Below are 26,427 nucleotides of genomic sequence, written 5' to 3'. Positions count from 1 at the left end.
CTATGTACCTAGGCTCTGTATTTCACCCACTAAATCCTTTATTACTTGACTGATTTCTGTATGAAATTCATTCTCATGGTCAATGTTGCTTGTTCATCTCAGCCTTGCCCCCGTCCACCTGCTTGGCCAGATGGTTGGTCCAGGCCACTCCTGGTCAGTATTGTCCTACTGCCGCCCAGTAGGATGGAGTCTTGACCATGTGGAAAAATCCAGAGAGAGGAGCCTTATTATAAAATGAGCATGAGGGGGAGGGAGGGAGAAAGAGAAGGCTGTTTCACATTATTGCCAAAATGAAGATTAAGATGATTTTGAAGCCCAGTGGCACGGAGGCATTCAGAATGAGGGAGAGTGTGTGGAGGTCACATCAAGTGGACAGACCAAGGACTGAATCTTAGCCTGCCACTTGCTTTTGTGTGCCTTGGGTTGGTTTCTTAACCTCATGAGTGTCAGTTACCTCATCTGTAAAATGAGGATCATGGCATGTCCCTTGTCAACTTGCGAGGATTACAGGAGGTAAGGTACTGACCCACTTAGCACAGTGCCTGGTGCATAACATGCTTTCCGTAACTGGTCTTTTGAAAAAATAGGTTCAAGAACCCTGATCATGTGCTTGTAAGGAATTTTCACTACAGCTTTATTCAAAAGAAGCTGAGGGCAGATTGTAATACATTTTCAAGTAAAAACCACAAACACAATCCTTTGCTTTTAAGTTTTTCTTTCTGTTACTCACTCAATTCAAACCTCTGCTCAAATGTTGCCTCCTGAGGGAAACCCCCTCTGCCTATCCCATGTAAAATCGTACTTCTCATCCATTTCTTTCCTCTCATGTTGACTTGTCTTTTTGTATAGCCCTTGTAACCAGACCTTATATTAAGTATATGACTCTCTGTGACTGGTAGTGGTGGTCTCCTTCCCCAGTGTGTAAGTTTCATGAGGGAAGAAACTTTGGTTTATTCCTGTATCCCTAACACCCAGAAAAATGTCAGAGACAAAGAAGGAATTTAATAAGTGCTTGTTAAGTGAACTATGATATATCATTTTTCCCACTTCATGTTTATTAATATACTGCTTTGATGATGAATAGCAGCAGCCACATTTAGACAGAGGTATAGGTATGATTGACTGGCTATTTTTGTAGTATTCTTAGTTTTCTTGGCCTTAAATTCCTTCTTTAATATATGGCACCAACTCATGTGATCAAAGCCAAGTGTTTCCCAGAGGACTTGAAGAGAGGACTTGAAGTCCCCTTTAGACCCGCCGCAGTTCTAAAAAAAAGCCAGAAGCATGGCAACTCCTTCACTTTTTGCCAGTCTCATCTCTCTCAGCCCATGGCCTGTGTCACAATCTGCAAAGTTGAGAATTCACAGGAATGTGTGATTTGCCTTGTTGGTTTGCTTTTAGTCATTCTTTCCTTTCCAATAAATTTGCACAGCTTTTCTTTCCTGTCAGATGCAGTACCGTGCTTATTCAGCGTTCAGTCTCAGGGGCAATTGATCAGGGCTGGTTTCCCAACTTGCCCCCCACTTCCCATGCCTTTTTTATTTCCCTGTTCTTCCACGGAACAAAGAACAGGTCCTGGGGATTGATTACCAGAGCTTCCCGCTAATGAGCAATTTGTTGTGCCGAGGCTCTGGCTCTACATGGGGGCTGGTGGGAAGGTCATCTGGGAGTCGTGCATGTGACTTCTGTTCATTTTCCTCCTTTGGTAAGCCCAGCAGCCACCAAATACCACATTGCATTCAAAATCAAATGCACATTGCATTGCTGGGGCTCACTTCAACTGGGCCATGAAAGGACATGTGAAGGACATCTTCTCCACTAACATTGCAACTATAACTGTGTGGAATCCTTGATAGGCATTGGGCTAAAGATCACTACTGGAGGTGGGGAGGAAAGGTGAGTGCTCTAGGCTGACACTGACCAATGAGCAGATGTCTCTCTTGATGCTTGGAAACTTCAGTTTTTAGAATGAAGTCTATCAGTTTGTCATATACAAATATATAAAAGATATATGTACACACACATGTACACATATACATACAGGTATAATATATATATATATATATGAAATACACGAAGTATTTTCCTCAAAGAGCTTAATGGTGTACAAATATATTATTCTAAAGGGATATGCCTGCTTAAAACTTGTTATTTATTTGATAAAAATGAGGTATAACTATTCTTTATTTCTTATTGATAGCATCTCTAATTTTCTATAACTTAAATCTCATAGAATGAGGGAGTTAGACTAGGTTATCCACATGCCACTTGATACATTTCTGCTCAAAATGTGATCCTTGGAGACACAGCATGAGCTTGACCTGGGATCTTGTGAGAAATGCAGAGACTCAGGCCCCACCCAAGATCCACTGAATTAGAACTTGCATTTTAACCTGCTCCAAGAAGATTCAAATGCATGTTACAGGTTGCAAAGCACTGATCTTCAGCTCTACTATTTTGAGGTCGTGTAATTACATTTCAATAAACTAATATAGTGATCTAAATGCAAACAATAGCATGAACTGGAAAGAACATAGATGTGAATTTAGATTTCAGATCCATCACTAATAATCTTTGGGAAAATAACTTCAGTTTTCTAATTTGTAATGTGGAGAAAATGGCATCTGCTTTCAGGATAGATAGGGGTTTAAATGTTATACATGTAAAGTATGGCACATACAATGTCTGGTACCAAAGTTTGATAACGATTCTTGTTAGTTCATTAAAATCTATGCAATTAAGGGATTTTTTAAAAGTAAGCTCCATGTCCAGCACAGAGCCCAGTGTGGTGTTTGAACTCATGACCCTGAGATCAAGACCTGAGCCGAGATCAAGACCTGAGCCGAGATCAAGAGTTGGATGCTTAACCGTCTTAAGCCACCCAGGCAACCCAAAATTCTTAAAAGTCTTTTAATCATTTGAAGTTTATTTTGTGGAAGGCCAGTAACATTGTCTAATGAGTTCCCTCCGGATTGCTTATCAATGAACTACCTAAGACTAGAGGGACCTTTATAACCCAGAGGGGAGGCTACACCCAATTTAATTTTTTATGGGACCAGGGATCCCAAGTTCTCCAGATGTTGGAAGCCATCATTCCCTAAGACTACCCTGACACCTACACTCAGCCCCTTAGATCCTCAGCCCAACATGTTTATGTGCTCTCTATCCTCCACCCTACACTTTCCCTATTAAAAAGGGAAAACTATGGGGGCTAGGGGCTCTCCATGAAACTAAGTAGTCTCTCTGTGGCCTTTCTGCTAGATGCTTACCTAACAGGGTGTTCATTCACTGTCGGGCCTTTTGTCATGTGTTCCCACCTGTCTCAAGTGATGCCACTCACATTTACCTGAGCCCTTTGCCTTATGTTATTTGGGTAAAGATTGCCCTATATTCTTTAAACCTAAGTGGTATGTTATAATGTAGGGACCAGAACTAGATATCATATAAAAAGAAGCAGGTGAAAGAACATTCTACTGGGAGCAAAGACTTGAGTCTAATTCCATGTATACAATTAGCTGGCTCATCTCTCCAGCACATTTTACATATGTAGGCCTTGGATTTCCCATTTAAAAAATGGGAATACCAGATTAAATTATCTTTCCCCTTTAAAAGTCAATGATTTTGGCGGCCTCCCAATCTCTGCCCTGGAGGAGCCAAGAATTCGGGGCCCCACTCTGCAGTGAGCCCCGAGAGAAAAGCAGTCAGTCACTCCCATCTCCCCGGTCTCTGGCCGCACCCCATGCTCACCCGGCCTGTGACACAGCATTTCTATTTCTGGCGCACGACCCCATTTGGAGTCTCCAAACCCAGCGGATTCCTGCGAATATATATATACCTGTTTAGGTGAAAGATACTAATAGATACCAAAGACCTAGCTATGAGTCCAGGTTTCCACTGGACAGCCACATGCAGAAGAATGAAACTGGACCATTTCCTTACACCACACACAAAAATAGACTCAAATGGATGAAAGACCTAAATGTGAGACAGGAATCTATCAAAATCCTTGAGGAGAACACAGGCAGCAACTTCTTCAACCTCAGCTGCAGCAGCTTCTTCCTAGAAACATCACCAAAGGCAAGGGAAGCAAGGGCAAAAATGAACTATTGGTACTTCATCAAAATAAAAAGCCTTTGAACAGTCAACAAAACGAAAAGACAACTGACAGCATGGGAGAAGATATTTGCAAATGACATATCAGATAAAGGGCTAGTATCCAAAATCTATAAAGAATTTATCAAACTCAACATCCAAAGAACAAATAATCCAATCAAGAAATGGGCAGACGACATGAACAGACATTTTTCCAAAGAAGACATCCAAATGGCCAACAGGCACATGAAAAAGGGCTCAACATCGCTCGGCATCAGGGAAATCCAAGTCAAAACCTCAATGAGATACCACCTCACACCAGTCAGAATGGCTAAAATTAACAAGTCAGGAAACTACAGATGTTGGCAAGAATGAGGAGAAAGGGGAACCTTCCTACACTGTTGATGGGAATGCAAGCTGGTGCAGCCACTCTGGAAAACAGTATGGAGGTTCCTCAAAAAGTTGAAAATAGAAACTACCATACAACCCAGCATTTGCACTACTGGGTATTTACCCCAAAGATACAAATGTGGTGATCCGAAGGAGCACATGCATTCCAATGTTCATAGCAGCAATGTCCACAATAGCTAAACTATGGAAAGAGCCAAGATGTCCATCAACAGATGAATGGATAAAGAAGATGTGGTATATATATATACAATGGAATATTATGCAGCCATCCAAAAAATGAAATCTTGTGATTTGCAACAATGTGGATGGAACTAGAGGGTATTAGGCTAAGTGAAATAAGTCAATCAGAGAAAGACAATTATCATGTGATCTCACTGATATGAGGAATTTGAGAAGCAAGACAGAGGATCATAGGGGAAGGGAGGGAAAAATGAAACAAGAAGAAACCAGAGAGGGAGACAAACCGTTAAGACACTCTCAATCTCAGGAAACAAACTGAAGGCTGCTGGAGTGGAGGGAGGTGGGAGGGATGGGGTGGCTGGGTGATGGAGGGTATGTGCTATGGTGAGTGCTGTGAATTGTGTTAGACTAATGAATCATAGACCTGTATCCCTGAAACAAATAATACATTATGTTAATAAAAAAATAAACACTAATAACCTGAAAAAAAGTCAATGATTTCTTTTTTCTTTTTTATCTTGTATGCATTGAGATGAAAAATCCAAAGATTTTTGTGAAAATTTATAGGTTTATCACCATTTTTCATATAATAAAATCTTAAACCACTTAGATTAAAAGGTCTTTAATCTTTTGTATCATTTGCTATTCTTCATATAAATGATTTGTGATCCATATGAGGTTCAGGGGAATTCCCTTATTCAGTGACTCTGTTCTTCTAAGATATTGCCTTTCCCAACCACAAACATATTTGAAGATTTCTAGGTAACTGATGTTGAAGAACTGCTCCTATGGCAGTAAAATGTCTATCCAAATAATTTTGAAGGAGCATTCCTTATTCAAGATGAGCAAAAGATTCATTCCAAGATGAACAAGAAATTGTTTCTGCAACTGGCATGGGCAATTATTTCCATAAATAGGAAATTGAGTGAGAAAGAAACAAATAAATCTAAAGAAATGCTTCAATCCAGTGGATCTGAAGGCAGAGACCTAGAACTGGGGACAAAATTCCAAGAAAGGTCTTTTTAAACTGAGGAAACTAGTCTAAAGCAACTTAAGATTTTCTTTAGTCTTCATTGATTTGGATTAAATCATAGCAATGGATAATAGGCCTACCATTTAATGCGCACCTTCCCTTTTAAGAATTCACCCTAAACAATGTCACCTCCCTGTATATTCCTAAGCATGAAGAATCTGTCTCTTCTGTCTTTGTTACTGCACTATGCTTTGTATATTACTATAGGCTGTTGTATTTATAAGTTTATAAAGTTACATATCACATTATAGCATCTATTGCATAAAAATTCCTATTTACATTTCTGCCTACTCGATTGTGCATTTCTTGAGGATGGGGACCACATCTTAATCATTTTTGTCCTCCTGGGTCTAAGGCAATTCTTGGTGCAGTTGATAATAAATGTGTTTTTAATGTTGAATGAATGAATTAATATGCATTGTACAAATATGAGAAACCCATTATAATGGTGTTTGAGAGAAGTATTATAAATAATTGTGTGCTTTTTACTTTAGAGTGAAAATTTCTAAACCAAAATAAGATGTGATCTGAATTTAGACACATCTGGGGTAGAAAGGCTATTTTAAAATAATAAGGCTCTAAATGCAGCTCCATTTAGAATGAGGCTCTTATAAAGATTATGAATTAGTACTTAACACTTAATTTAAATATATATACATTTTAATGTAGATTCCTATCGAATGCTATATAAGCACCTTGATATCCAACATCTTCTTTATAAACAGTACTAAATGAAAAAAAATGGCAAAGCAAGTAAAGTAATCCATATATAAAAGACAATTTACATATCAAAATGAAAATGCTCATTTGAACTAAGGATGTGAACTCAGGGAGATTTAGCAGAAGTAAAAAAAAAAATCCATTTAAAAAAGACATTCAAATAGGTCAATGAATACCAAGAATCTACCTGTCCCCACGTGGCAAGGCATTAATTTTTAATCCTTATATTTGTGTTTAATAAAACCATAATAGGGAAGAGTATCTGATGAGCCCAAAGGGATGTTTCTGTAGGAATCCATTGTAATTCTTGCTCCCTAAACCTTGAAAGCATTTTGAATCTCTGCCTATTTTGAAGAAAACATAGCTTTTGCTCTTTTTTGTCTTGCAAGGTAAAAAGTTTGTAAACTCTGACAAATCACCACTGCACTTTAGTTTACAACACTCTAGTACCATATATGTCCATAGATGTGAAATTGTGAATTTCCAGAGAGGAACTTCAGGCTGCTCTGAGGTTTGACTCGCTGCCTGGGACCCTCTGGTGTTGTTTTGTATGTGATTTAGGGTCATTCAGAGTGTACAACAACTGTATGTAAGCGACCGTGACAATCCTGCTCACTATCAGGTATTTGTTTGTGGTTGACTGTGGTCTTTTTCTGGTCTCTTTCGCTTTTCATCTCACACTGATAGGAGCACCCTATACTCCTTACAGATCGATGAGTCAGGGGCCACGACCAATGAAGGTAATGCTTCCTGCTTTTTGTTCTATAGTTTTTCTACAGCTTCTTAGATTCCTACAACAAAAATGCATAGTCTTAAATAAGAAACTTGTTTTGATTAGTCCATCAACCTCCATGCCCTGTAGCTGAAACTCGGTCAGCATCCTTAAATCAGCTGTCAGAAAATATATATATATATTTTAGTTGAAGTATGGTTGACAGATAATGTTATACTAGTTTCAAGTGCACTGCCTAGTGATTCAATAATTCTACACATTACGAGATGCTCACCACAGTAAGTGTAGTCACCATCTGTCACCATACAAAGTTATTATAATATTATTGACTATATTTCCTATGCTATAAGTTTCATCCCCATCATTTATTTATTTTATAACTGGAAGTTTATACCTATCAATCCCCTTCATCTATTTTGTCTATCCCCCCATCTACCGCCCCTCTGACAACCACCAATTTGTTTTCTGCATTTATGAGTCTGTTTCTGTTTTTTCTTTTTTTATGACTTTTCTAAAGTAGATGGGAAAGAAGGAAAAGAGGAAAAATAAGTGAATCGGAGGTAAAGCAGTACATTGGAGTCAGCACAAAAACATACTCTTTGAAAGGGCAAAAGAAGGGTAGATGTTTTATAGACATATAACAATATTTTACACCTTCACATCCAGTTATATTAAATAAATCCAAAGATCCCTTCCAAGCACATCCAGGTAATTGGATGAAAGTTTTGCTTTTCACAGAGATGTCTTAAATCTGAGAGAAAAACTATCATAGGGATGTAGATTTTTAAAGCAGAATTTCCCCATATCAGGTTCTTTTAGTCTCCACAACATCAATCCTTACAGCAAAACCTTAACTATTAATGTCTACCCAATCATCATATTTCTATGTATTCCCAGGCACATATTCCCAGGGATCCATGACACACAGTAAAGAAAATACTTTTAGGAAATTTTCTTCACAGAAAGCCCAAAGTGAAACATTCATGAGAGTTATGTATGCTTAGAAGGTACATAGAGTCCTATCAAAAATTATACTTCAAAAAATTATACTTCAAGTGATAATTCTGCACCATTTCAGAATTAGTGTGAGTTAGCAACTTCATATTGCACAGGCAAGACCATGGAACTATTTCTGCTTCTGTATACTTCAGAGATACTATGAGTTTGGTTCCAGACCCCTGCAATAAAACAAATATCCAAATAAAGTGAATATCACTATAAAGTGAGTCAAATTAATTTTTCAGTTTCCCAGTATATGTAAAAGTTACATTTACACTATACTATTAAGTGTGCAGTGGCATTATGTCTAAAAAAAGTACATACCTTAATTTAAAATTGCTGCTAAAAAATGCTATACATCATCTAAGCTCTCCAGAGAGTCATAAACGTTTTGGTGGTGGAAGGTCTTGCCTCAAAGTGCCATCCTGATGTCTCTTGACTGACCAGGATGGTGGTTGCTGAAAATGGCTCAAAATAACATAACAATGAAATTGTCACATCAGTTGACTCCTCCTTTCATGAATGATTTCTCTGTAGCGTGTGATGCTGTTTGATAGCATTTTGACCCACAGTAGAACTTCCTTCAAAATTGGAGTCAGTCCTTTGAAAACTTGCTGCTGCTTTCTCAACTAATTTTATATAATATTCTAAATTTTTTCTTATCATTTCAACTATCTTCATAACATCTTCACCAGGAGTATTTTCCATTTCAAGAAATCACTTTCTGTGCTCATCCATAAGAAGCAACTCCTCATCTGTTCGAGTTTGGTCATGAGATTGCAGCAATGCAGTCCCATCTTCAGGCTCTACTTCTAATTGTAGTTTTCTTGCTATTTCCATGCCTCTGCTGTTACTTCTTTCACTGATGTCTTGAACCTCTCGAAGTAATCTATGAGGGTTAGAATCAACTTTTTCCAAACTCCTATGAATATTGATATTTTGACCTCTTCCCATGAATCACAAAACTTTTATAATGTCACCGAGAAAGGTGAATCTTTTCCAGAAAGTTTTCAATTTTCTTTGCCCTGATCCATCAGAGAAATTCCCACTGGTGTCAACTATAGTCTTATGAAATGTATTTTTTAAAAGATTTATTTATTTATTTTAGAGAGAGAGAGAGAGAGAGAGTGTGTGTGTGTGTGTGTGTGTGTGTGCACAAGCAGGGGGAGGGGCAGAGGGAGAGAGAGAATCTCAAGCACACTCCCTTTGCCCCCCACCCCACTGAGTGCAGAGTCCAATGCAGGGCTCGATCTCATGACCCCGAGATCATGACCTGAGCCGAAATCAAGAGTCGGATGCTTAAGTGATTGAGCCACCCAGGCGCCCTCAAATGTATTTCTTAAATAATAAGACTTGAGAGTCAAATGACTCCTTGATTTGTGGGCTGCAGAATGGATGTTGTGTTAACAGGCATGAAAACAACATGAATCTTGTACATTTTCATCAGAGCTCTTGTGTACTGCATTGTCAATGAGCCGTAATATTTTGAAAGAAATCTTTTTTTTCTGAGCAGTAGGTCTCAACAGTGGGCTTAAAATATTCAGTAAACCATATTGTGAAAAGACATGTTGTCATCCAGACTTTGTTGTTCTATTTATAGAACAAAAGCAGAGTAGATTTAGCATAATTCTTTAGGACCCTAGGGTTCTCAGAACGGTAAATGTGCACTGGCTTCAACTTCATAGAATTGAAGAGACTTCGGGTCTCGCTCTTGAGTAGGCTTTGGTTTAAGGAAATGTTGTTGGTGGTTTGATCTTTTATCCAGACTGCTGAAACTTTCTCCATATTAGCAAGAAGGCTGTTCCAGTTTCTTATCATTCATGTGTTTCCTGGAGTAGCACTTTTAATTTCCTCTAAGGACTTCTTTGTATTCATAACTTGGCCAACCGGCAAGTGAGGCTTAGCTTTTGACCTATCGTGGCTTTTGACATGCCTTCCTCACTAAGCTTAATCATTTCTAGTTTTTGATTTAAAGTGAGAGACGTGCAACTTTCCCTTTCACTTGAACACTTAGAGGCCACCGTAGGGTTATTATTTGACCTAATTTCAGTATTGTTGGGTCTCAGAGAACAGTAAAGCCCGAGGGGATGGGGAGAGATGAGGGAAAGGCTGCTCAGTGCAGCAGGCAGAACGCACAGAACACTTGATGATTAATTTTACCATCTTGTGTGGGTGTAGTTCATGGCTCCCCAAAACAATTACAATAGTAACATGAAAGATCACTGATTACAGATGTCTATACCAAATATAATAATAATGAAAAAGTTTGAACGATTGTGAGAATAACAAAATGTGACACAGAGACATGAGGTGAACAAATGTTGGAAAAATGGCACCAACACAGGGGTTGCCACAAACCTTCCATCTGTAAAAAAAAAAACATAATATCTGCAAACTGCAACAAAATGAGATATGCCTGTATAAACACTGGTATTATAAAGAAGTTAGTGTACTCATGAAGTGTAAAATGTTCTGACTTTTCTTTTAACTACTTGTGGGGCAGTGTGGGTTGTGGAGCCTCCAATTCCTTTTTTTGTCATAAAACATCCCCCACAGAATTGTAGCTGAATATGGATTTGTATATTACTTTTTATTTCAGTTATTTAAAAATGGTTAAACATTCAGAGACCGAGAGCAGCCATTACTTGTGTAACTCAGGACACACTGCTCTGGTTTGCGTCATTCAGAGAATTCAGGCAAAAGCAGACTTAATTTGATTTTTTTTTTTTTTTACTTCCAAATATAATGACACCAGGCTCTTCTTTCTCTTTAATGGAGCATGTCACTGAAGATAACTAGCCAATATTGTTTATTAAATATGTGTCATGTGTGAACATTCCTCTTAAAACTGTGAATTCCTTAAGGAGAGGAACCTTGCCTTTTACCTATTTTTGAGCCCACCACAGAGCTGGACACAACTGCTCAATAAATATAATAACAAGGATAATATTATAATACTCCTATTCAGCAAGAAAACACTGTTTTAGGAATATTTTTTCTTACCATGAACTTCCTTAAAATGGGTATATATGAAATATGTATATTATTAGGATGCCTTTCCTATTATCAGGAGAGAGTTTGGTTCCAAAACCATGAAGAGCAGTATGCCAAATAAACATCATTAAAAGCATTATATCCAGAAAAGTTGACAAAGGGGAGCACAGATTCAGTTCAGTGGTAGTGTGATGGAGGAGGGGCTAAAAACTTCTTTTGCATAAAAGAAGGGCTCCCAGGAGGAGGCATGCCCACAAGACTGGATAAGGCGGGATGTGGTCCTAACAGAGGAAGTGACAAATGGGTAGGATAGGCTCTTTTGTCCTTAGCAATTCTTGAGATGGAATTATTCCTTAGTTGGAGGAGGCTGGATGGGATTCTTGGGAAGGCACCATGTCCTTCTCTATGTCTAGGCAGATTACAGACTGTAACCTCTAAGCCACCACCTTTGTCAACCACAAACTGTCTGTCAGGTCCCTTGGTGGGAGCCTCTCAAGTGGTCTCCTCTGATTTCAGAGGTATCTGCACCTCAATCTCCTAAGACCTCTGCCTCTTTGCTGATGCCTAGAAAAATACCTAAGAAGGTGTGTTGAGTTACAGAGACAGATTCCATAATGGGTTCTAAATTAAAGCTGAGATAACACTGTGGTGTGAATTGATTTTAGTAAAAATTTAATTGGGTCTGTCAATCTGTAAATGCCAGGTTACCAGGTCCTTCATGATGTGGATATCCAGAAGGGACTTGGGTCTAGTAACTTCTATTACCGAGGAATGTACATGGGGCCAGAAACAAGAGGCTGGGGGAGAAAAAAGAGAGACAATTTTGAATATCTGATGAATTTGCCCTGGAGAGCACTTGCTTCTCTTCGATTCAGCAGTACAGACAGCTGACGTGCACTATGAGATTTTTGTCAGCCTACTGGAAATGGCAGCATCCTTACTTCACATGATTTATGAAGAGTATTGTGGTTTATTTGACACTTACTTTATTTAAGACAGCATTTCTCCTGGAAAGATAATTAATTAACTCCTGAGGTTGAAATCTGACAGTGTCCTGCTTACCACTCCCAGTCCACCACCACCAAGGTGCTGCCAGTCACTCTCCCTCCAGTCAGTCCCCCTGTTCCTAGCTACTCAGCAGCTTTTTGGTCTTACCACCAAGCATACAAATTTCACCAGAGTCCAACGAAAGCTATATATATGCACTTGGCACTTTCTCTTTGATGAGTTTTTCCATATTTGGAAAGGGAAATATTTCTAGACGGACAAACATGGCATTGAAGATGCGCAGCTAAAGCCAAGTGTTTCAAGTGGCTGCTGAAAGGCTAGGAATTAAATTCATGAATAAAGGAGCACGTTGATAGTGGTAATTTTAGATGGAGAAAAACAGGTAATTGTATAATCATTACTGTTTGACTGAAGAGCAATGAAATGCCTCCTTTACTTGCTGTTAAAATGTTATTTGCTTTTAAGCATATTCTCCAAGTAGGATATGAAGAAACAATAAGTTCTTATTTTTCCTTATGCTGTATACTCTTTGAATAAATTCCTCTTTTGGCCTGAAGCTGATAAAAGGCATCCATAGCATAATAATGACATAACAGTAGCGGGGCCAAGAATAATGCTCATCCTAAGGCCCAGGGAATTTTCCTAGGTAGTGCATCACAAGTTCTCCCAAATTTCCTGTGGGGGAGATAAAGAGTGGACAGTATCATAGTGATTTTTATTGGTGGGGAAACGGAGGTCCAAAGGTCAAGTGATCCAGAGAGTAAGGGACTTCCCAGGGACAAACTGGATACTCTAGAAGTCCATGTAATGCCACAGAATCCAAGGGTGGGCTTCAAATTCCATGCAGCAAGGGAATCACTCCCATCTAGCTCTCCACACAGAATCCCTTCAAGAAGCATTCTCTTTCCTCCTATCTGTTGCGGAAGCTGCTGGGCATGGCAATTAAGAATATTAGCTCTGCAGACAGGCTGACTGGGTGTGAAGGTCTATTCTGCTCACTAGCAGTGAGACCTCACACAAGTGATCTATCCTTCCTGAAACTCCATTTCCTCATCTGAAAAGGGATTAGAATCAAAGCTACTTCAGGGATTGCTGAAAGGATTTGGTGTTCATCTGTGTAAGGCATTTAGAACAGTATGGGTCCTGTGCCAAGCCTTATGTAAGTGTTTGTTAAGAGAATCAAATCACTATCACTTTCTGCTTTCCCTCCCATTTTATTCTCCAACAAAAGCAAACTGTTTGTACTTGTTTACTTGCATGACCTTGTTCCTGATGTTTCCCTTTCTGGAAGGCTTCTTCCTCTTAGACAAGACCTCTTCCTTCCATGGCTCCCAGAGGGGACTGGTCCCAGCGCCCTATAGGTATTCCTATTAGAGCATCACTTGTACTGTGTCCCAGTTCCAGGTAGAATGAAGCCAGGTGGCAGCTGGCACACATTGGTCCTTGACTCCCATTATACCTCTCTCCCAGTTTCCTCCTTTCTGGTCAATTCATCTTCGCTGCCTTTTTGGATGCCTCTTCTCCACCCTCTACCCTAAGGGCTCTGCTCTAGCTTCCTTTCTTTGCTTACTAGATGGACTTTGCTTCTAGATGCTCTCTTCCACTCCCCTGACTGCAAAGCCATTTTACTGACCATTTCTAAACCTATTTCCAGATCTTCCTTTTTATTTAAGATTTTATTTATTTATTAGTTAGAGAAATAGAGATAGAGAGAGAGCACAAACAGGGGGAGTGGCAGGCAGAGGGAGAAGCAGCTTCTTTGTTGAGCAGGGAGCCTGATATGGGGCTCCATCCCAGGGCCCTGGGATCAGGACCTGAGCCAAAGGCAGATGCTTAACTGACTGAGCCACCCAGGACTCCCCAGATCTTTCTTTGGAGTTTCTGACCCATATAATCAAATGGTTACCATAGTCTCTTTCCTCACAAGTTCCAAAGGCACCAAAAACTCAGCATGTTCAGAATTTCACTCCATTTTTCTCCCATATCAAATCCTCCCCCTGAAAATGTCACTTACCCTGATATTTCTCTGAAGTGTGCCGTGCTCAAAAGTTACTCTTCCATTCTCTCACTTTCCATCCAAACTCTGGTCCCCTCAGCCCATTTCAGCAAGGTCTAAGGCAATCTAACTATTATATAAGTGGACAGAATCATGTAATAAGGGCCCTTCTCACTTCTAAGGACTGTTTTCTTTTTAGCACAAATGATTTTCAATATTGGGGTTTTGGGTGCTGGGAGAGGCATTTCTCTTAAATTATATAGTTCAGTTGACTCCAGTAAGGCCCAGACTAGATGGTTTGTTCTAGGATTCCTTTGTTTATTTTTAATTATAAGTCAGAGACCAGAATTGTATCCTTTTCTTTCTTCTCTCTGCTTTTGAGAGTTCCTTGCTACCTCTATGGTCTTGGAAGGGGCTCTGTTCTATTCCATTCCTTTCCAGGCCAGATAGAGCTTGACCCTCAAATCTCCCCATCTCCCTTCAGCTCCTAAATGTTTCTCGGACACCTCTACTGAAGAAGGGGTACCTTGGGCGGCTGTGAATGCAGAGATGAAAAGTGTAGTGAGCAGTTGCCTATAGCTCACTGACCCTAAAATGCTCGTTGACCAAACACAAGTATTGATAACATTACACATTCACTGGAATAGTGCATATCTTTATAGAGAGAACCACTAACTCATGCCCTCTCAAATAAATTAACATTTCTATCTCTACTAGATCTGTTAGTAATAATTAAAATTTGTTTTCATGCTTGTTCTTAAAAATGTATTTGAAGTTATCTAAAGAGGCACAAAGAATAGAATAAGGGGAATAAATGTAGCAAAATAAGGCTGACTAATACATAGGTTCAGTGCGCAAAGTACTGAGAGGGCAAAGAGGGGGGATAGAGATGGAGAAAGAAATAGGTTTGGAACTTTCCAGTGGCTGGAATAAACGGGTAAACACATTGCGAGAATGAGATTAATGGTATTCATCTGATAAAAGCACTTTTTTAAAATTTGTTTCTGACACCTGAGAGAAAGTTCTTTTCCTAAAGGATACTTGATGTGATGTAGTGAATTATGTCCAGAGCACTATTTTTCAATAAGTCCAATGGTGAGTTTTATGAGGCTACTTCTTAAGATGGTCCTCAGTATAAGAGATGGCTCAGTGTCAAAGCAAAGCTAAAAAAAGGCATGGTTTTGAGGGGCCTGCATATTCTGGTACAAGTGCATGACTACACTATGGAGTAGTATAAAGGTTAAAAGCATGGAGACCGATTGCCTGAGTTTGGAATCCAACTTTGACACTCCCTGGCTATGTATCACTGAACAAATTACTATCTCTCTGTAAAGTGGGAATAATAATATTATCCCCCCTTATAGGTTTATTCTGAGGATTAAAGTAGTTGATTATGTGTGAAGGGCTTAGAATTGATACCCTGGTACAAAGTTTAAGCTATTATTAATCAAGGGAAAAAAGTGTAGACTCTTTAGAAGAAAGATTACTTGCAATTTAAGTGACACACACAATAAATAGCATTTTTGATCAGAGGAAGTAAGAGTTTGAGATTAGATCTTCTGACAAGAACCTCGCCTGAAGACATTCTATACAGATGAATTAAAGGAAGAACCATATGCTCTGATAACCAAGTGGAAGGCTGGGTTGACATCTGTAATGGAGGACCATCCCTCAACTATGAGCACTGCAGGGCTACTAATGGAGGAATCCAAATATTTCTCAGGAAAGAATTGTGCGTCCATAAGACACAGATGGATCTTCAAGGGCTCTAATTCTGTGCAATAGACAGTGCTTGGCTCAAATAATTTTAGTGTGGAGAATTTTCAAAGTGATTATGCATATTTATCCATCTATCTATATATATCAATGAGGAAACAGCAAACATTTTAAGTGCTTGCAAATTCCTAATGAGTCCAGCAAGATAAACTGGAGGCAGATAGGCCTTTAGTAATCTGAGTTTTGATTTGCTATGTAGGGCAGTAACTCAATCAAGAGTTGACAAATCAAGGGCTTAGCATCCAAGTAGTTAGCATAAGTCCATTCTTTTGAAAGTCATCAGTAACACTTAGCTATTGAGGCCAACCCTCATATATGAGGGGAAAATGCCCTGTCTCCAGGAATAACGACACCTCCTTTTTTCTCCAGTTCAAGAAACAAAAATTTACCTGATGATTATATTATTTTCCTGAACTGTTAACCATTCATTTTGATTACCACGTATTATAAAACAAATAATAACTTATTCCTAAAATATGTCAAATGACTAAGTTTTTATGATTCATTTGATTATTATATTAAACAATTAGAATGTTGTCTTTAAAAATTCTTTGTAGAATAGCATAGTCGTCTGTCCACAACTTAAAACATTCATGTGTACATTATGTACATGTGCATCCATGCCACCAAATTCCTCAGAAAACTATTACACTGAACCACTATCACATATGCAAACCTTCAGGATAGTCAGTCAAGAAAAAAGAAAAATTAATATGGTGCTTGTTTTCCAGAACATTTTACAGATCTAAATCTAGTAACTTAATTTAGTATGTGTGACTTAGTTTGCTAAAGCACATACGAACAGTTAAATTTGACCAGTATGACTTTCAGTTCACTTTTAAAAGTTCTTTCTTCTAAAATGTCGTCCTTCAACTCCTTCTCAGGCTACATCTTCTTCATAAAGCATTTGGGACTGAATTGAAATGAAGTGGCAGCTTTTCACTCCATCACCCCCACCCCCCAAAACCCAGATTTATGTACTGACTCGTTTCCTTCCTCACCCACTGTGATTTTGTTATCTTTGTCTTTTGGTTGTGGGTATAATTTGTATTCCAATGTAAAATCTATGTCCATTTTGAGAAAGTACATTTTATTTTATTTATTTTATTTTTTTAAAGATTTTATTTATTTGACAGAGAGAGACATAGCAAGAGAGGGAACACAAGCAGAGGAGTGACAGAGGGAGAAGCAGGCTCCCCGCTAAGCAGGGAGCCCGATGCGGGGCTCGATCCCAGGACCCTGGGACATGGCCTGAGCCAAAGGCAGACCCTTAACGACTGAGCCACCCAGGAACCCCGAGAAAATAAATTTTAAATAAAAATCTTCATACTTCTGATTCTTTTAAACAATTCAAATTATTGGAGATGCACGGTGTTATTTAACTCAGACTTTAAATATTTCACTCCACCTGGGGCACCTGGGTGGCTCAGTTGTTAAGCGTCTGCCTTCGGCTCAGGCCATGATCCCAGAGTCCTGGGATCGAGCCCCGCATCGGGCTCTCTGCTCAGCGGGAAGCCTGCTTCTCCCTCTCCCACTCCCCCTGCTTGTGTTCCCTCTCTCGCTGTGTCTTTCTCTGTCAAATAAATAAATAAAAATCTTAAAAAAAATATTTCACTCCACCTATGTCTAAAACTAAATAAGGTTGTGTTCATGTGGTAGAGTACATTCTTGAAAAGGATATCATCTAACTGCTTATTTGGTATTGTTTACAGTGAGTATTTCATTTCTAGGCAGTGGTTTTGTGTGACAGAGTCACAGAGGTAGAAATCACATCTTTTTAAGGAGTCTCTTGTCAGTGAATTAAGGCTATTTTCCTTTATGTCGTTCTCATATAATGCACACAACCTTACTGCGTGAGGCTGTTCTTAGGTGAAATACATAAATTAAACTATGAAATCAACTGTGAAGTATATCATCAAGGATATCATCCTTATGTTCTTCACTTGTGGTTTTAAATTGTATTTAGAGAGGTGTTCTTATAGCAAGTCTGCATTAGGAAAGGAATTAATATGTTGGATTTCTTTTAAAGGAGAATATGCTGTGGGGCACATCTTATTGTTCAGATGTCCACATGAACTCAAGTGGAGTGACACCAGCTGGCAAACTCTGTGCTTTCTGCCGCCTCTCGTTTGCATCACCACTGGGCTGTCTCAATAGGGCTCTTCCTCAAGTACCAAACCACATCAAGGGAGGCCCCAAACACTGTGAAAACATTCTGAGAGAAATTCATCAGAACCAATGCACTCACATGTCCTAGCTTGGTTGTTACTATTTTAAATAAGTTGACATATCCGATTTGCATTTAACCATGCCTTCGATTTCCTTCATCCATCCATTAATTAAAAAAATATGTAGATTGCTGATCAGGTGCCAGACATTGTTTTAGGTGCAGGGAGATAGTGACAGAAAAAGAAGCGTTCTCACTCTTATTGATATTACATTCCAGTGGGGCAGATAGACAATAAGTTTTTACCAGGTATATAATGTTAGGTGATGATAAATTCTATAAAGTAAAACAAAGTTCATGAAGCAAATAAGGAAGGTAGAAAGTGTCAGTGGCAGTGTGGTTCAGAGGAAAGACTTATCACTTTATTATTTGGGTGACAAAGTGATAGTTAAGCAGAGAAGTGGGGGGCATTGAGATATGTGAATAAGCAGGGGAAGGAAATTTCAGGCAGAGAAAAAAGTATGCACAAAGGCCCTGAGGTAAGAGCATACTTGGCACATTGGAGGACCAGCCAGTTTTTTTTTTTTTTTAAGATTAATTATGAGAGAGAGAGAGAGAGAGAGAGAGAAAGCAAGTGGGAGGAGGGGTAGAGGGAAGGAATCTCCAGCAGACTCCAAACTAAGTGTGGAGCCCAGTGCAAGCCTTGATCTTACAACCCTGAGCTCATGACTTGAGCCAAAACCAAAAGTAGGATGCTGAACAGATTGAGCCACACAGCCGCCCTAACAGCAAGGAGTTTTGATGGAGGTAGTATGGCGTGGGAGTCATAGGGGAAAAGATCGGAGAAAATGGATCATGTAGGCCGTACTGAGTGGTTGAGGTATCATTGTGAGTGAGAGGCAGGGTCCTGGGACATTTGAAGGAGAGGAGTGACTTGACCTGATTTACATTTAACAGCATGGGCTAGGGTGAGCCGGGGAGGACATTTTAGAGGGAAACGGAGAGGACAGGGCTGGAGGCTACTACAGTGATCGGGTGAAAGATGACGCCTTGGACTGGGATCGTGGTGATGGTGGCGAGAATAATGAGATTGCAGGTGAATATTTATACGTACCCAAATGGAAGCGGGGGAGAGCGAGGGAAGGTGACAAAAGAGGACTGTCAGGGATTATTCCATGCTCGAAGTTCGCTATTCATTGAGATAGGGAAGGCTGCGGGTGAGGCAGGTCTGTGGAGGGAGGATCAGAGACTACCTTCTGAGGTTGTTGGGAGGATAAATGAGCTAATACGTGCTCGGGTAATTAGGTCAGAATTGATACATGGTGCTCACTGAACTCAATACAACTGTGCCTGTGATTTCTTCATTTCCACATGTTCTTTGTTTAAATGAGATCTCCTGAAATCCCCAATCTTGCTCTGAAACTGATCTTTTATCCCTGGCTTGATGCAACATTCTATGCTTTTCGTAATATTATTTGGAATTTTAAAATCTGCCTCCCTATACCAGATCGAACTTGAGGTGATTTAGGCATTTGTTCCTGGGAGCTAGGAATGTTGTAAAGGACACTGACATAACACAAAAGCACTGTCATTACCCAGATGTAAACTAGAATTATAATCATAATTGTTTTGTTTTCTGTAAAATGTCTTTCACTCAGTGTAGAAATGGATTTGACCACCGCTCTTTTGTGATCTTTTTGTCTTGGATCTTGTATGTGACTACAAAGAAAATCATGACAAACTATACAGAAATATATAGAAACATCTCACTTGGATCTTTAAGGTCATTATATAATCTTACTGAACAGTTAACAACTGTAACTAGTCTGTATATGGATTTTAAATTGCTCATATCATGTTTCCTGCATTCTCCCCCTTGCAGTGGATTTAGAAAGTATTAAGTGGCTGCTCAGTGATGCTTGGGTGCATGTTGCCTATGTATTTTTCCTCTAGTGGATGACTTTCAAAATAAAATCTGAGAGAGGAAGGGAGGGAGGGAGGGAAGGGGGGTAGAGAGGGAGAGACAGAGAGAGAGAAGAAAGGTAGAAACAGAGAGAGAGAGGCAATTTAACAAATGACTTTTTTCATCTCCAAAGGGAGTTACCCAGTCCCTCGGCTGAATATTTTTCAAACTTTATACCATAAAGCATTAGCCTTTCTAGGTCACTGTATTGCATCTGAGCCTAAAATTAAAACCATAAATACTTAAAGCCTTAACTCCTACACTCTTTGAAAGCTGGTAAAAACAGGCATTCCCTTTGCCACTTTAGTGTGCTTATTTATGTGAGAAATAGCATTTTGAAAAATACAGCTTAAAAGCAGAGTCACACAGAGAATAAGGGAAGAGAAACCAATTTGTATGTTTCCATTTTCTTTTCCTTCTATTTATTCCCTCTTGCTTTCTATCAGGATTCATATCATTTTCTACCCAATTTCAAGAGGAAGGAACTGGCCATCCCAAGCTAATAGCTAAATCAATATTAAAATATGGAAGGTGGTCATAAGTCTCATATCCCCCCAAACACTGGTTCCATTGTTGCTTAACAAAACAGATAACCAAGAAATATGAATTCTCTGATGCTGCATCTGACTTACAGATCTTTCATGATCTGGTCTGAGTGAGCCATAGTATCAATTGTTTGGGAACAAACCTTTCCTGACTTCCAGCGTACCTGTCTACTGGCAACCTAATGTCACTCTCCCCTTCTAACCTGTGTCAGGCAGGAGCCATATCCTTGGGAACTACATTTTCTAGACTTGTGTATACTTTTGAGACACCTGGAAGGTGGAAGAAAAGCAGAAAGCATTCTTGTGTTCTTCTAGCGAAAGCCAAGGCCACCTGTGCTCTGGCAAGCACGAGATGTGCAGTCTGGAAGCAGCCGTGGCAATTCCTGACTTCCTCAAAGCTTCCTGTGTGCTCTGTCTCTTCTGAAGCTCCTGGTTCCTTATATTAATCTCTGACGGCTTGAAATGCCCATTTTTTCCTGCTCCTATCTGATCTTTGCAGACTGGGGGTAAGGAGATGGACTGGGAGACAGAGGTCACTACAGGAATCCACGCTGCCTAGGTTCGTCTATGGGGAGGCATAGCTATAAAGTAGCAAAACAGATGCCACGTAGAAGTATACTGCACACTCCAGAGCTGGGAGCTGACCCAAGTGGGAGATAACACAAACCTATCACTACTTGTTTGACTTTGAATAAATTACTTGACCTCAGTTTGCTCATCTGTGAAATGTAGTTAAAGCCAGTACTTATCTCAGAGGGTTTTTATGTGGATTAGTGAGGTAATATTTGTAAAATTTGTAGGAAAAAGAATGGCACATGGTTAGTACTATATGATTACTGTGGAAAGAAATGTGAATTTAAAAAATACATACTTTGAGGGGCGCCTGGGGGCTCAGTTGGTTAAGGATCCGACTCTTCATTTCAGCTCAGGTCAGATCTCGGGGTCATGGGATTGAGCTCCACTTGGGCTCCAGGCTGGGTGAGGAGCCTGCCTAAAATTCTCTCCCTCTCGCTTTGCCCCTCCCCCTCCACTTGTGGGCTCTCTCTCTAAAAATAAATAAATAAAAATAAAAAATACATACATCGAGATTTCCTTAGAAATAGTTTCCTTGGGAAGTTAGACTCTAACCTCAGTGCTCAAAACATTCCTGGAACGTGGACATTTTGAAACTTGTATCGACATGCTCTACAGCAGCCACAGCAAAAAACTGTGATTTCTGACCCTGGTCTGTTCTTCTGCCTGGGGCAGGAGGCTCCCAAGTCCCTGTATTTCTCCCTAACCATCCATCCCAGCTTTGGATGAAAAATTGCATTATGCAACTTGGCCATTCGCCTTGTTCATGTGCTCTAGCTCTGAATGATTTAGGGCTGTTTATACAAAATCAAACACACTCTCAAAAGACGAAGCATGGCTTCCCTCAAAAATGTTCAAAACAGCAGAGCATCCAAAGGGATTCCAACTGAGCAGCTACAAATGTGTCCTGGACAATGGCTCTGTGACTGGCATAAGCTTAGAGCCTCTAAGAATAACTCTTAAAAAGGATAGAGCTCTTGGGTTGATATATTTAAAGAAAAATAATTTTTCTACCCGTGAATATGCGGCAGTTGTCCTTCATAGATTCTCAGGGATTGCAGTGAGCATGGAGAATAAGAACATACAACACAATTAAAAAAAATAACCAAACAGCTTCAAGGACAGAAAATGTAAACTGCAAGGTCAAGATGATATTTCTCAGTTCTCTTGTCGCAGCTCGTGTAGGTGGCCAAGGTTGCCTTACCAGTTAGGCACAGGTTTACATTTGAACCCTCTGGTTGGGGAAAACCAGGTTTCAAAAAGCAAGCAGGGATCCCTATTTTCCAGCAAACCAGTGTTTGCCCTTCAGTGCTTTTCCCTGCCTACATTACTCAGTTTTGCAAAGTGAGACATACTTTTTGTTACTGGCAGATGCCACCCAGGGGAGAAAGAGGAAAAAAATAATCTCTGCCTTGTTGAATAAAAATTTTCCCTCTGGTTCCTTAGTGTCTCAGTAATCAGTTGAGAAATTCAGCAAGAATATGTCAGATCACCTGAAATATATTTTTCAAGGGATTTATTTTAACATAGAATGAAAGCATTCTGTGGCAATCCTGGGGCCTGTAATAGCAGTTTGCAACTTCCTTATGAATTAATCTTTTTTATGCAGTTTCATGAGAGAACTGATCCACCTAATTAATATATTTCCAACCAGCTGAATGTAGATATCATTAATTTATCAAGATGAGTCCTTAGGGCATGCCTAATTTCCTAATCCTATCCATTTGGGGCAAAACCTCAGATTAAAGATTGCAAAGACCTCATATATTTTAATATTTAAAAATACTTAAAGATGCATATCTGAGATTTACATATACAAACACATACAATGCTTTGCATGCTTAATGTAAAGTTTATAAAGTCTTATAGATTATTTTTTTAATTCTTTGATGATTTGTTCACAAATATCTTTATATTTGTGATTTTCTGGAATTTTCTTGAGCATGCCCTCATTCATTCCTTCATTCAGCCAACACTGTGTGAATGCCTACTGTGGTTTCTCATTGTGCCAGGCCCTGGGAAATATGCAGTTCTTAATCTGGAGGAAATCACAATCCAGAGGTGAAAAGTGGGTGGGGCCGTTAAGTGTATGAATTATCAAATAACTGTCAATTATAATGTGTCAATTTAAGTAAGTTTCTCAAGCTCATGCACCCTGGAAAATGACAGTTCATCAGGGGTCTGAATACTACAGGCTTTAGGCCAAATCCAATCTGCTGCTGGTTTTTGTAAATTAAGTTTCACTGGGACATAGTTAACTCATTCATTTATCTATAGGTTACTTTCAGTTACAAAAGACAGAGGTAAGCACTTGCTAAGGAGGATTGCAAAACCTAAAATATTTACAATCTGACCCTTTAGAGATGAGGTTTGCCTTTTCCCGGTTTAGATTATTATAGTTGCAGATCAGGTGTTTGAGCACAGCTCACTCTGGCTACAAAGCCTCTTCCACCTTATTTTGTCACACTTTTAGAATCATAAATATCTTAAAGGTTTGTCTAATAAGTTTCTATTTTTTAAATAAGTAAAAATATTTTCTATACATTTCTTTAAAAAAAGTTTTGTAAAAAAATTTTTTTGATGTTGGACTATAAATCTCCACCTCTAGGAAAAAAAAATCAGTCTTCAGAAACAGTTTCTACTTTTGCACATATCCGTTCAGAGAAGGAACGGCAGAGCTGGGGAGCAATAGATAAAATGAGAGAGTAGGACTAGATTGTCTCAAAAGAGCTTTCCAGCTCCAACATCCCATAGCTCTATGTTTCTACAATAATAACTGCACAGGCTAAAATTAAACATAGAGCTGCAGCTGGAACAAACACACAGCACTGTGGTTTATGGATATGAGTTAAGGACACAGACGATCCTAACTGTAGCAGCACCATTACAAATCCCAATTTTCCAAATCTTATTTTGCAAAAATAAGGCTGACCCTTAATCAATAACACATTATTCAAAGAAAGTTCGGAAAAACATCAATGAAAATAACTTGGCAGCCTTCACAATTCATCGTTGATATACGTTAGATTCCAGCAGGTGACTATGAGGTGAAAAAGTGCCCTTGAAGAACAAAAAGACAACAAAAATTAACAAAAATCAGCCTGATGGCAATAATTATTTCTTCAAATTACCGAGTCTGAATGATCCATGAAGAGACATAGTTAAAGCTATAATGTGGGCCTTTTGACCTGAGAATGGGCTAAACAAATCTATATTTAAAAGCCTTCTGGAAGACTTACATTTAACTAACAAGTACAGTTGCAAGAGGAAAAGAGAGGGAGAGGGAAGTGAAGGGGACTAGCCCTCAGTTCTTTATGCTGCTGTAATTACATTTGTGCTTCCTAATGAAATTTGGGAACATCTCTCTTGTCCATCATCCATTCAACAAACATTTATTGAAGACCCACTGTTTGCCAAACACTGAGCTAGGTGCAGACAAAAAGACAAACTTGCTCCTTGCTTCATGGCGCCTATGGTTTCGCAGGCCGAGAGAGGCATCGAACAATTATAATACCGTGTGCTAGTGGGTGTAGGGGAATGTGGACTCCTACAAGAATGTGCCTGGCCCATCTGACTTGGCCCAAGTGAAGGTATCCGAGTCCTCCTTGGCGGGTCACCTCAGGCCTGAAGAGGAATGGGAATCTGCCAGCTCTTCTTTGCTCCTCCCCTTCCCTCTCTGCAGGTTTGTCTTCCACCCTTCCTTGTTTACATCTGCTCAAAATCCAAAGAGGGAAATTGACCTAGCAGCCATTTCAGAATGTGGATGAATGCAGGGTCATGTATCCCCAGGAATCATCGGTACAGTAAAATGCTAAGCAGATAATAAAAACAAAATGACAAAACTAAAGGTGACAGAATCCATTTACTTCTGCAAGGCAATGATATAAAATGGGCAAAAGACAAAGCAGAATGTGTCTTCCATGGAAACTGAGCAGTAATGTTTTGCTGTAATTGTTAGGTACAAGACTGATTAACCTGGACTTTGCTAAACTGTTTTAAACATCTTAAAGTAAAATGAATGCTCTGAGAATTTACCTTGTTTATTCTGAGAATCCATCCCTCCCAAGACAGGATAGGGTTCAGTCACCCAGTTTGAGAAGTATAATTTTCTTTGAAAATGTTACTGGCATGTATAACATATTTGTTCTTTTAAAAGAAAAAACAAAATAAAACTAACCCTTGTGTACATCCCACCCAGCCTAAGAAATACATTACAAATGGCTTTTCCTAATTTTTCCTTTATTCTCTCTCCCTACTTTGAACAAATCCTTTAGAGATGTTAATGTCTGTAACAAACAAAAAAAAGTCTGAAACTTATTAATATCTTTACCTTTCCACCCAAAAATTTAAGTACATTTTATATGGGTAATACCACTCTCCACATATATACTAATTTAGTCCAGTTATTTAGCTCTATCTCGATACCTTTATGTACCCTTCCCCTCTCCTAGCCTCTTCCCAAAGAAAGTAATAATTTTCTTTAAATATTACTAGCATATATAACATTTACTATTAGATATTGTTACTGTTTTATATAAAATTGACCAAAAAGTTTATATTTTCTTTTTTCACACCTTCTCTTTGGGATCATTTACTTTTTTCTTGAATTGCAAAATTAGCTGTTCCTTTACTGTTAATTCACTTTTTAACTAAATTCAGTTGTTTTGTTTGCTTTGTTTTCATTTGTTTGCTTTTGGTCTGAAAAGTCAGTATTTTACACTTATTCATAGAAGATACTTTCTGTTGGACATAGAATTCCACGTGAACAGTTACATTTTCTTAGTCATTGAAGATAATTATGTTCCACTTTTCACAGTTGTTGAATTGTCAGTTTAAATTTTGTTCCATTGTGTGTTCATTTGTTTTTAAAACATTCTCTTTGAAAAAAAAAAAAACACCAAAATCTTCTATTTGTCTTTAATATTTTATTATATATATTATTTATTATAATTATTTAATATAAATAAAATATATTTTATTTTAAATTAAATATTTTAAAATATAAATATTTATATTTATATTTTATATTAAATTTTATATTTATATTATAAAATTTATATAATATAAATTATAAATTTATAAAATATAAATAAATATTATATTTTATATTAAAATTATTTAATAATAAATTAAAAAATATTTAATATAAATAAAAATATTATTTAATATAATATTTTAAAGATTTTATTTATTTATGTGAGAGAGAGAGCACGAGCAGGGGAGGGGCAGAGGGAGAG

At 38.6% G+C, this 26,427-nt stretch overlaps 1 protein-coding gene across 1 annotated transcript in view; it reads right to left on the bottom strand.

Annotated features, from left to right (window-relative positions):
* Positions 1-26,427, bottom strand: part of PTCHD4 (patched domain containing 4) — a 184,471-nt gene that overhangs the window by 56,848 nt on the left and 101,196 nt on the right. The window lies entirely within an intron of this gene.

The sequence above is a fragment of the Zalophus californianus genome, chromosome 7 (assembly GCF_009762305.2).
Source record: "Zalophus californianus isolate mZalCal1 chromosome 7, mZalCal1.pri.v2, whole genome shotgun sequence".
NCBI classification, from domain to species: domain Eukaryota; kingdom Metazoa; phylum Chordata; class Mammalia; order Carnivora; family Otariidae; genus Zalophus; species Zalophus californianus.
This window is presented reverse-complemented; position numbering and strand designations above follow the sequence as displayed.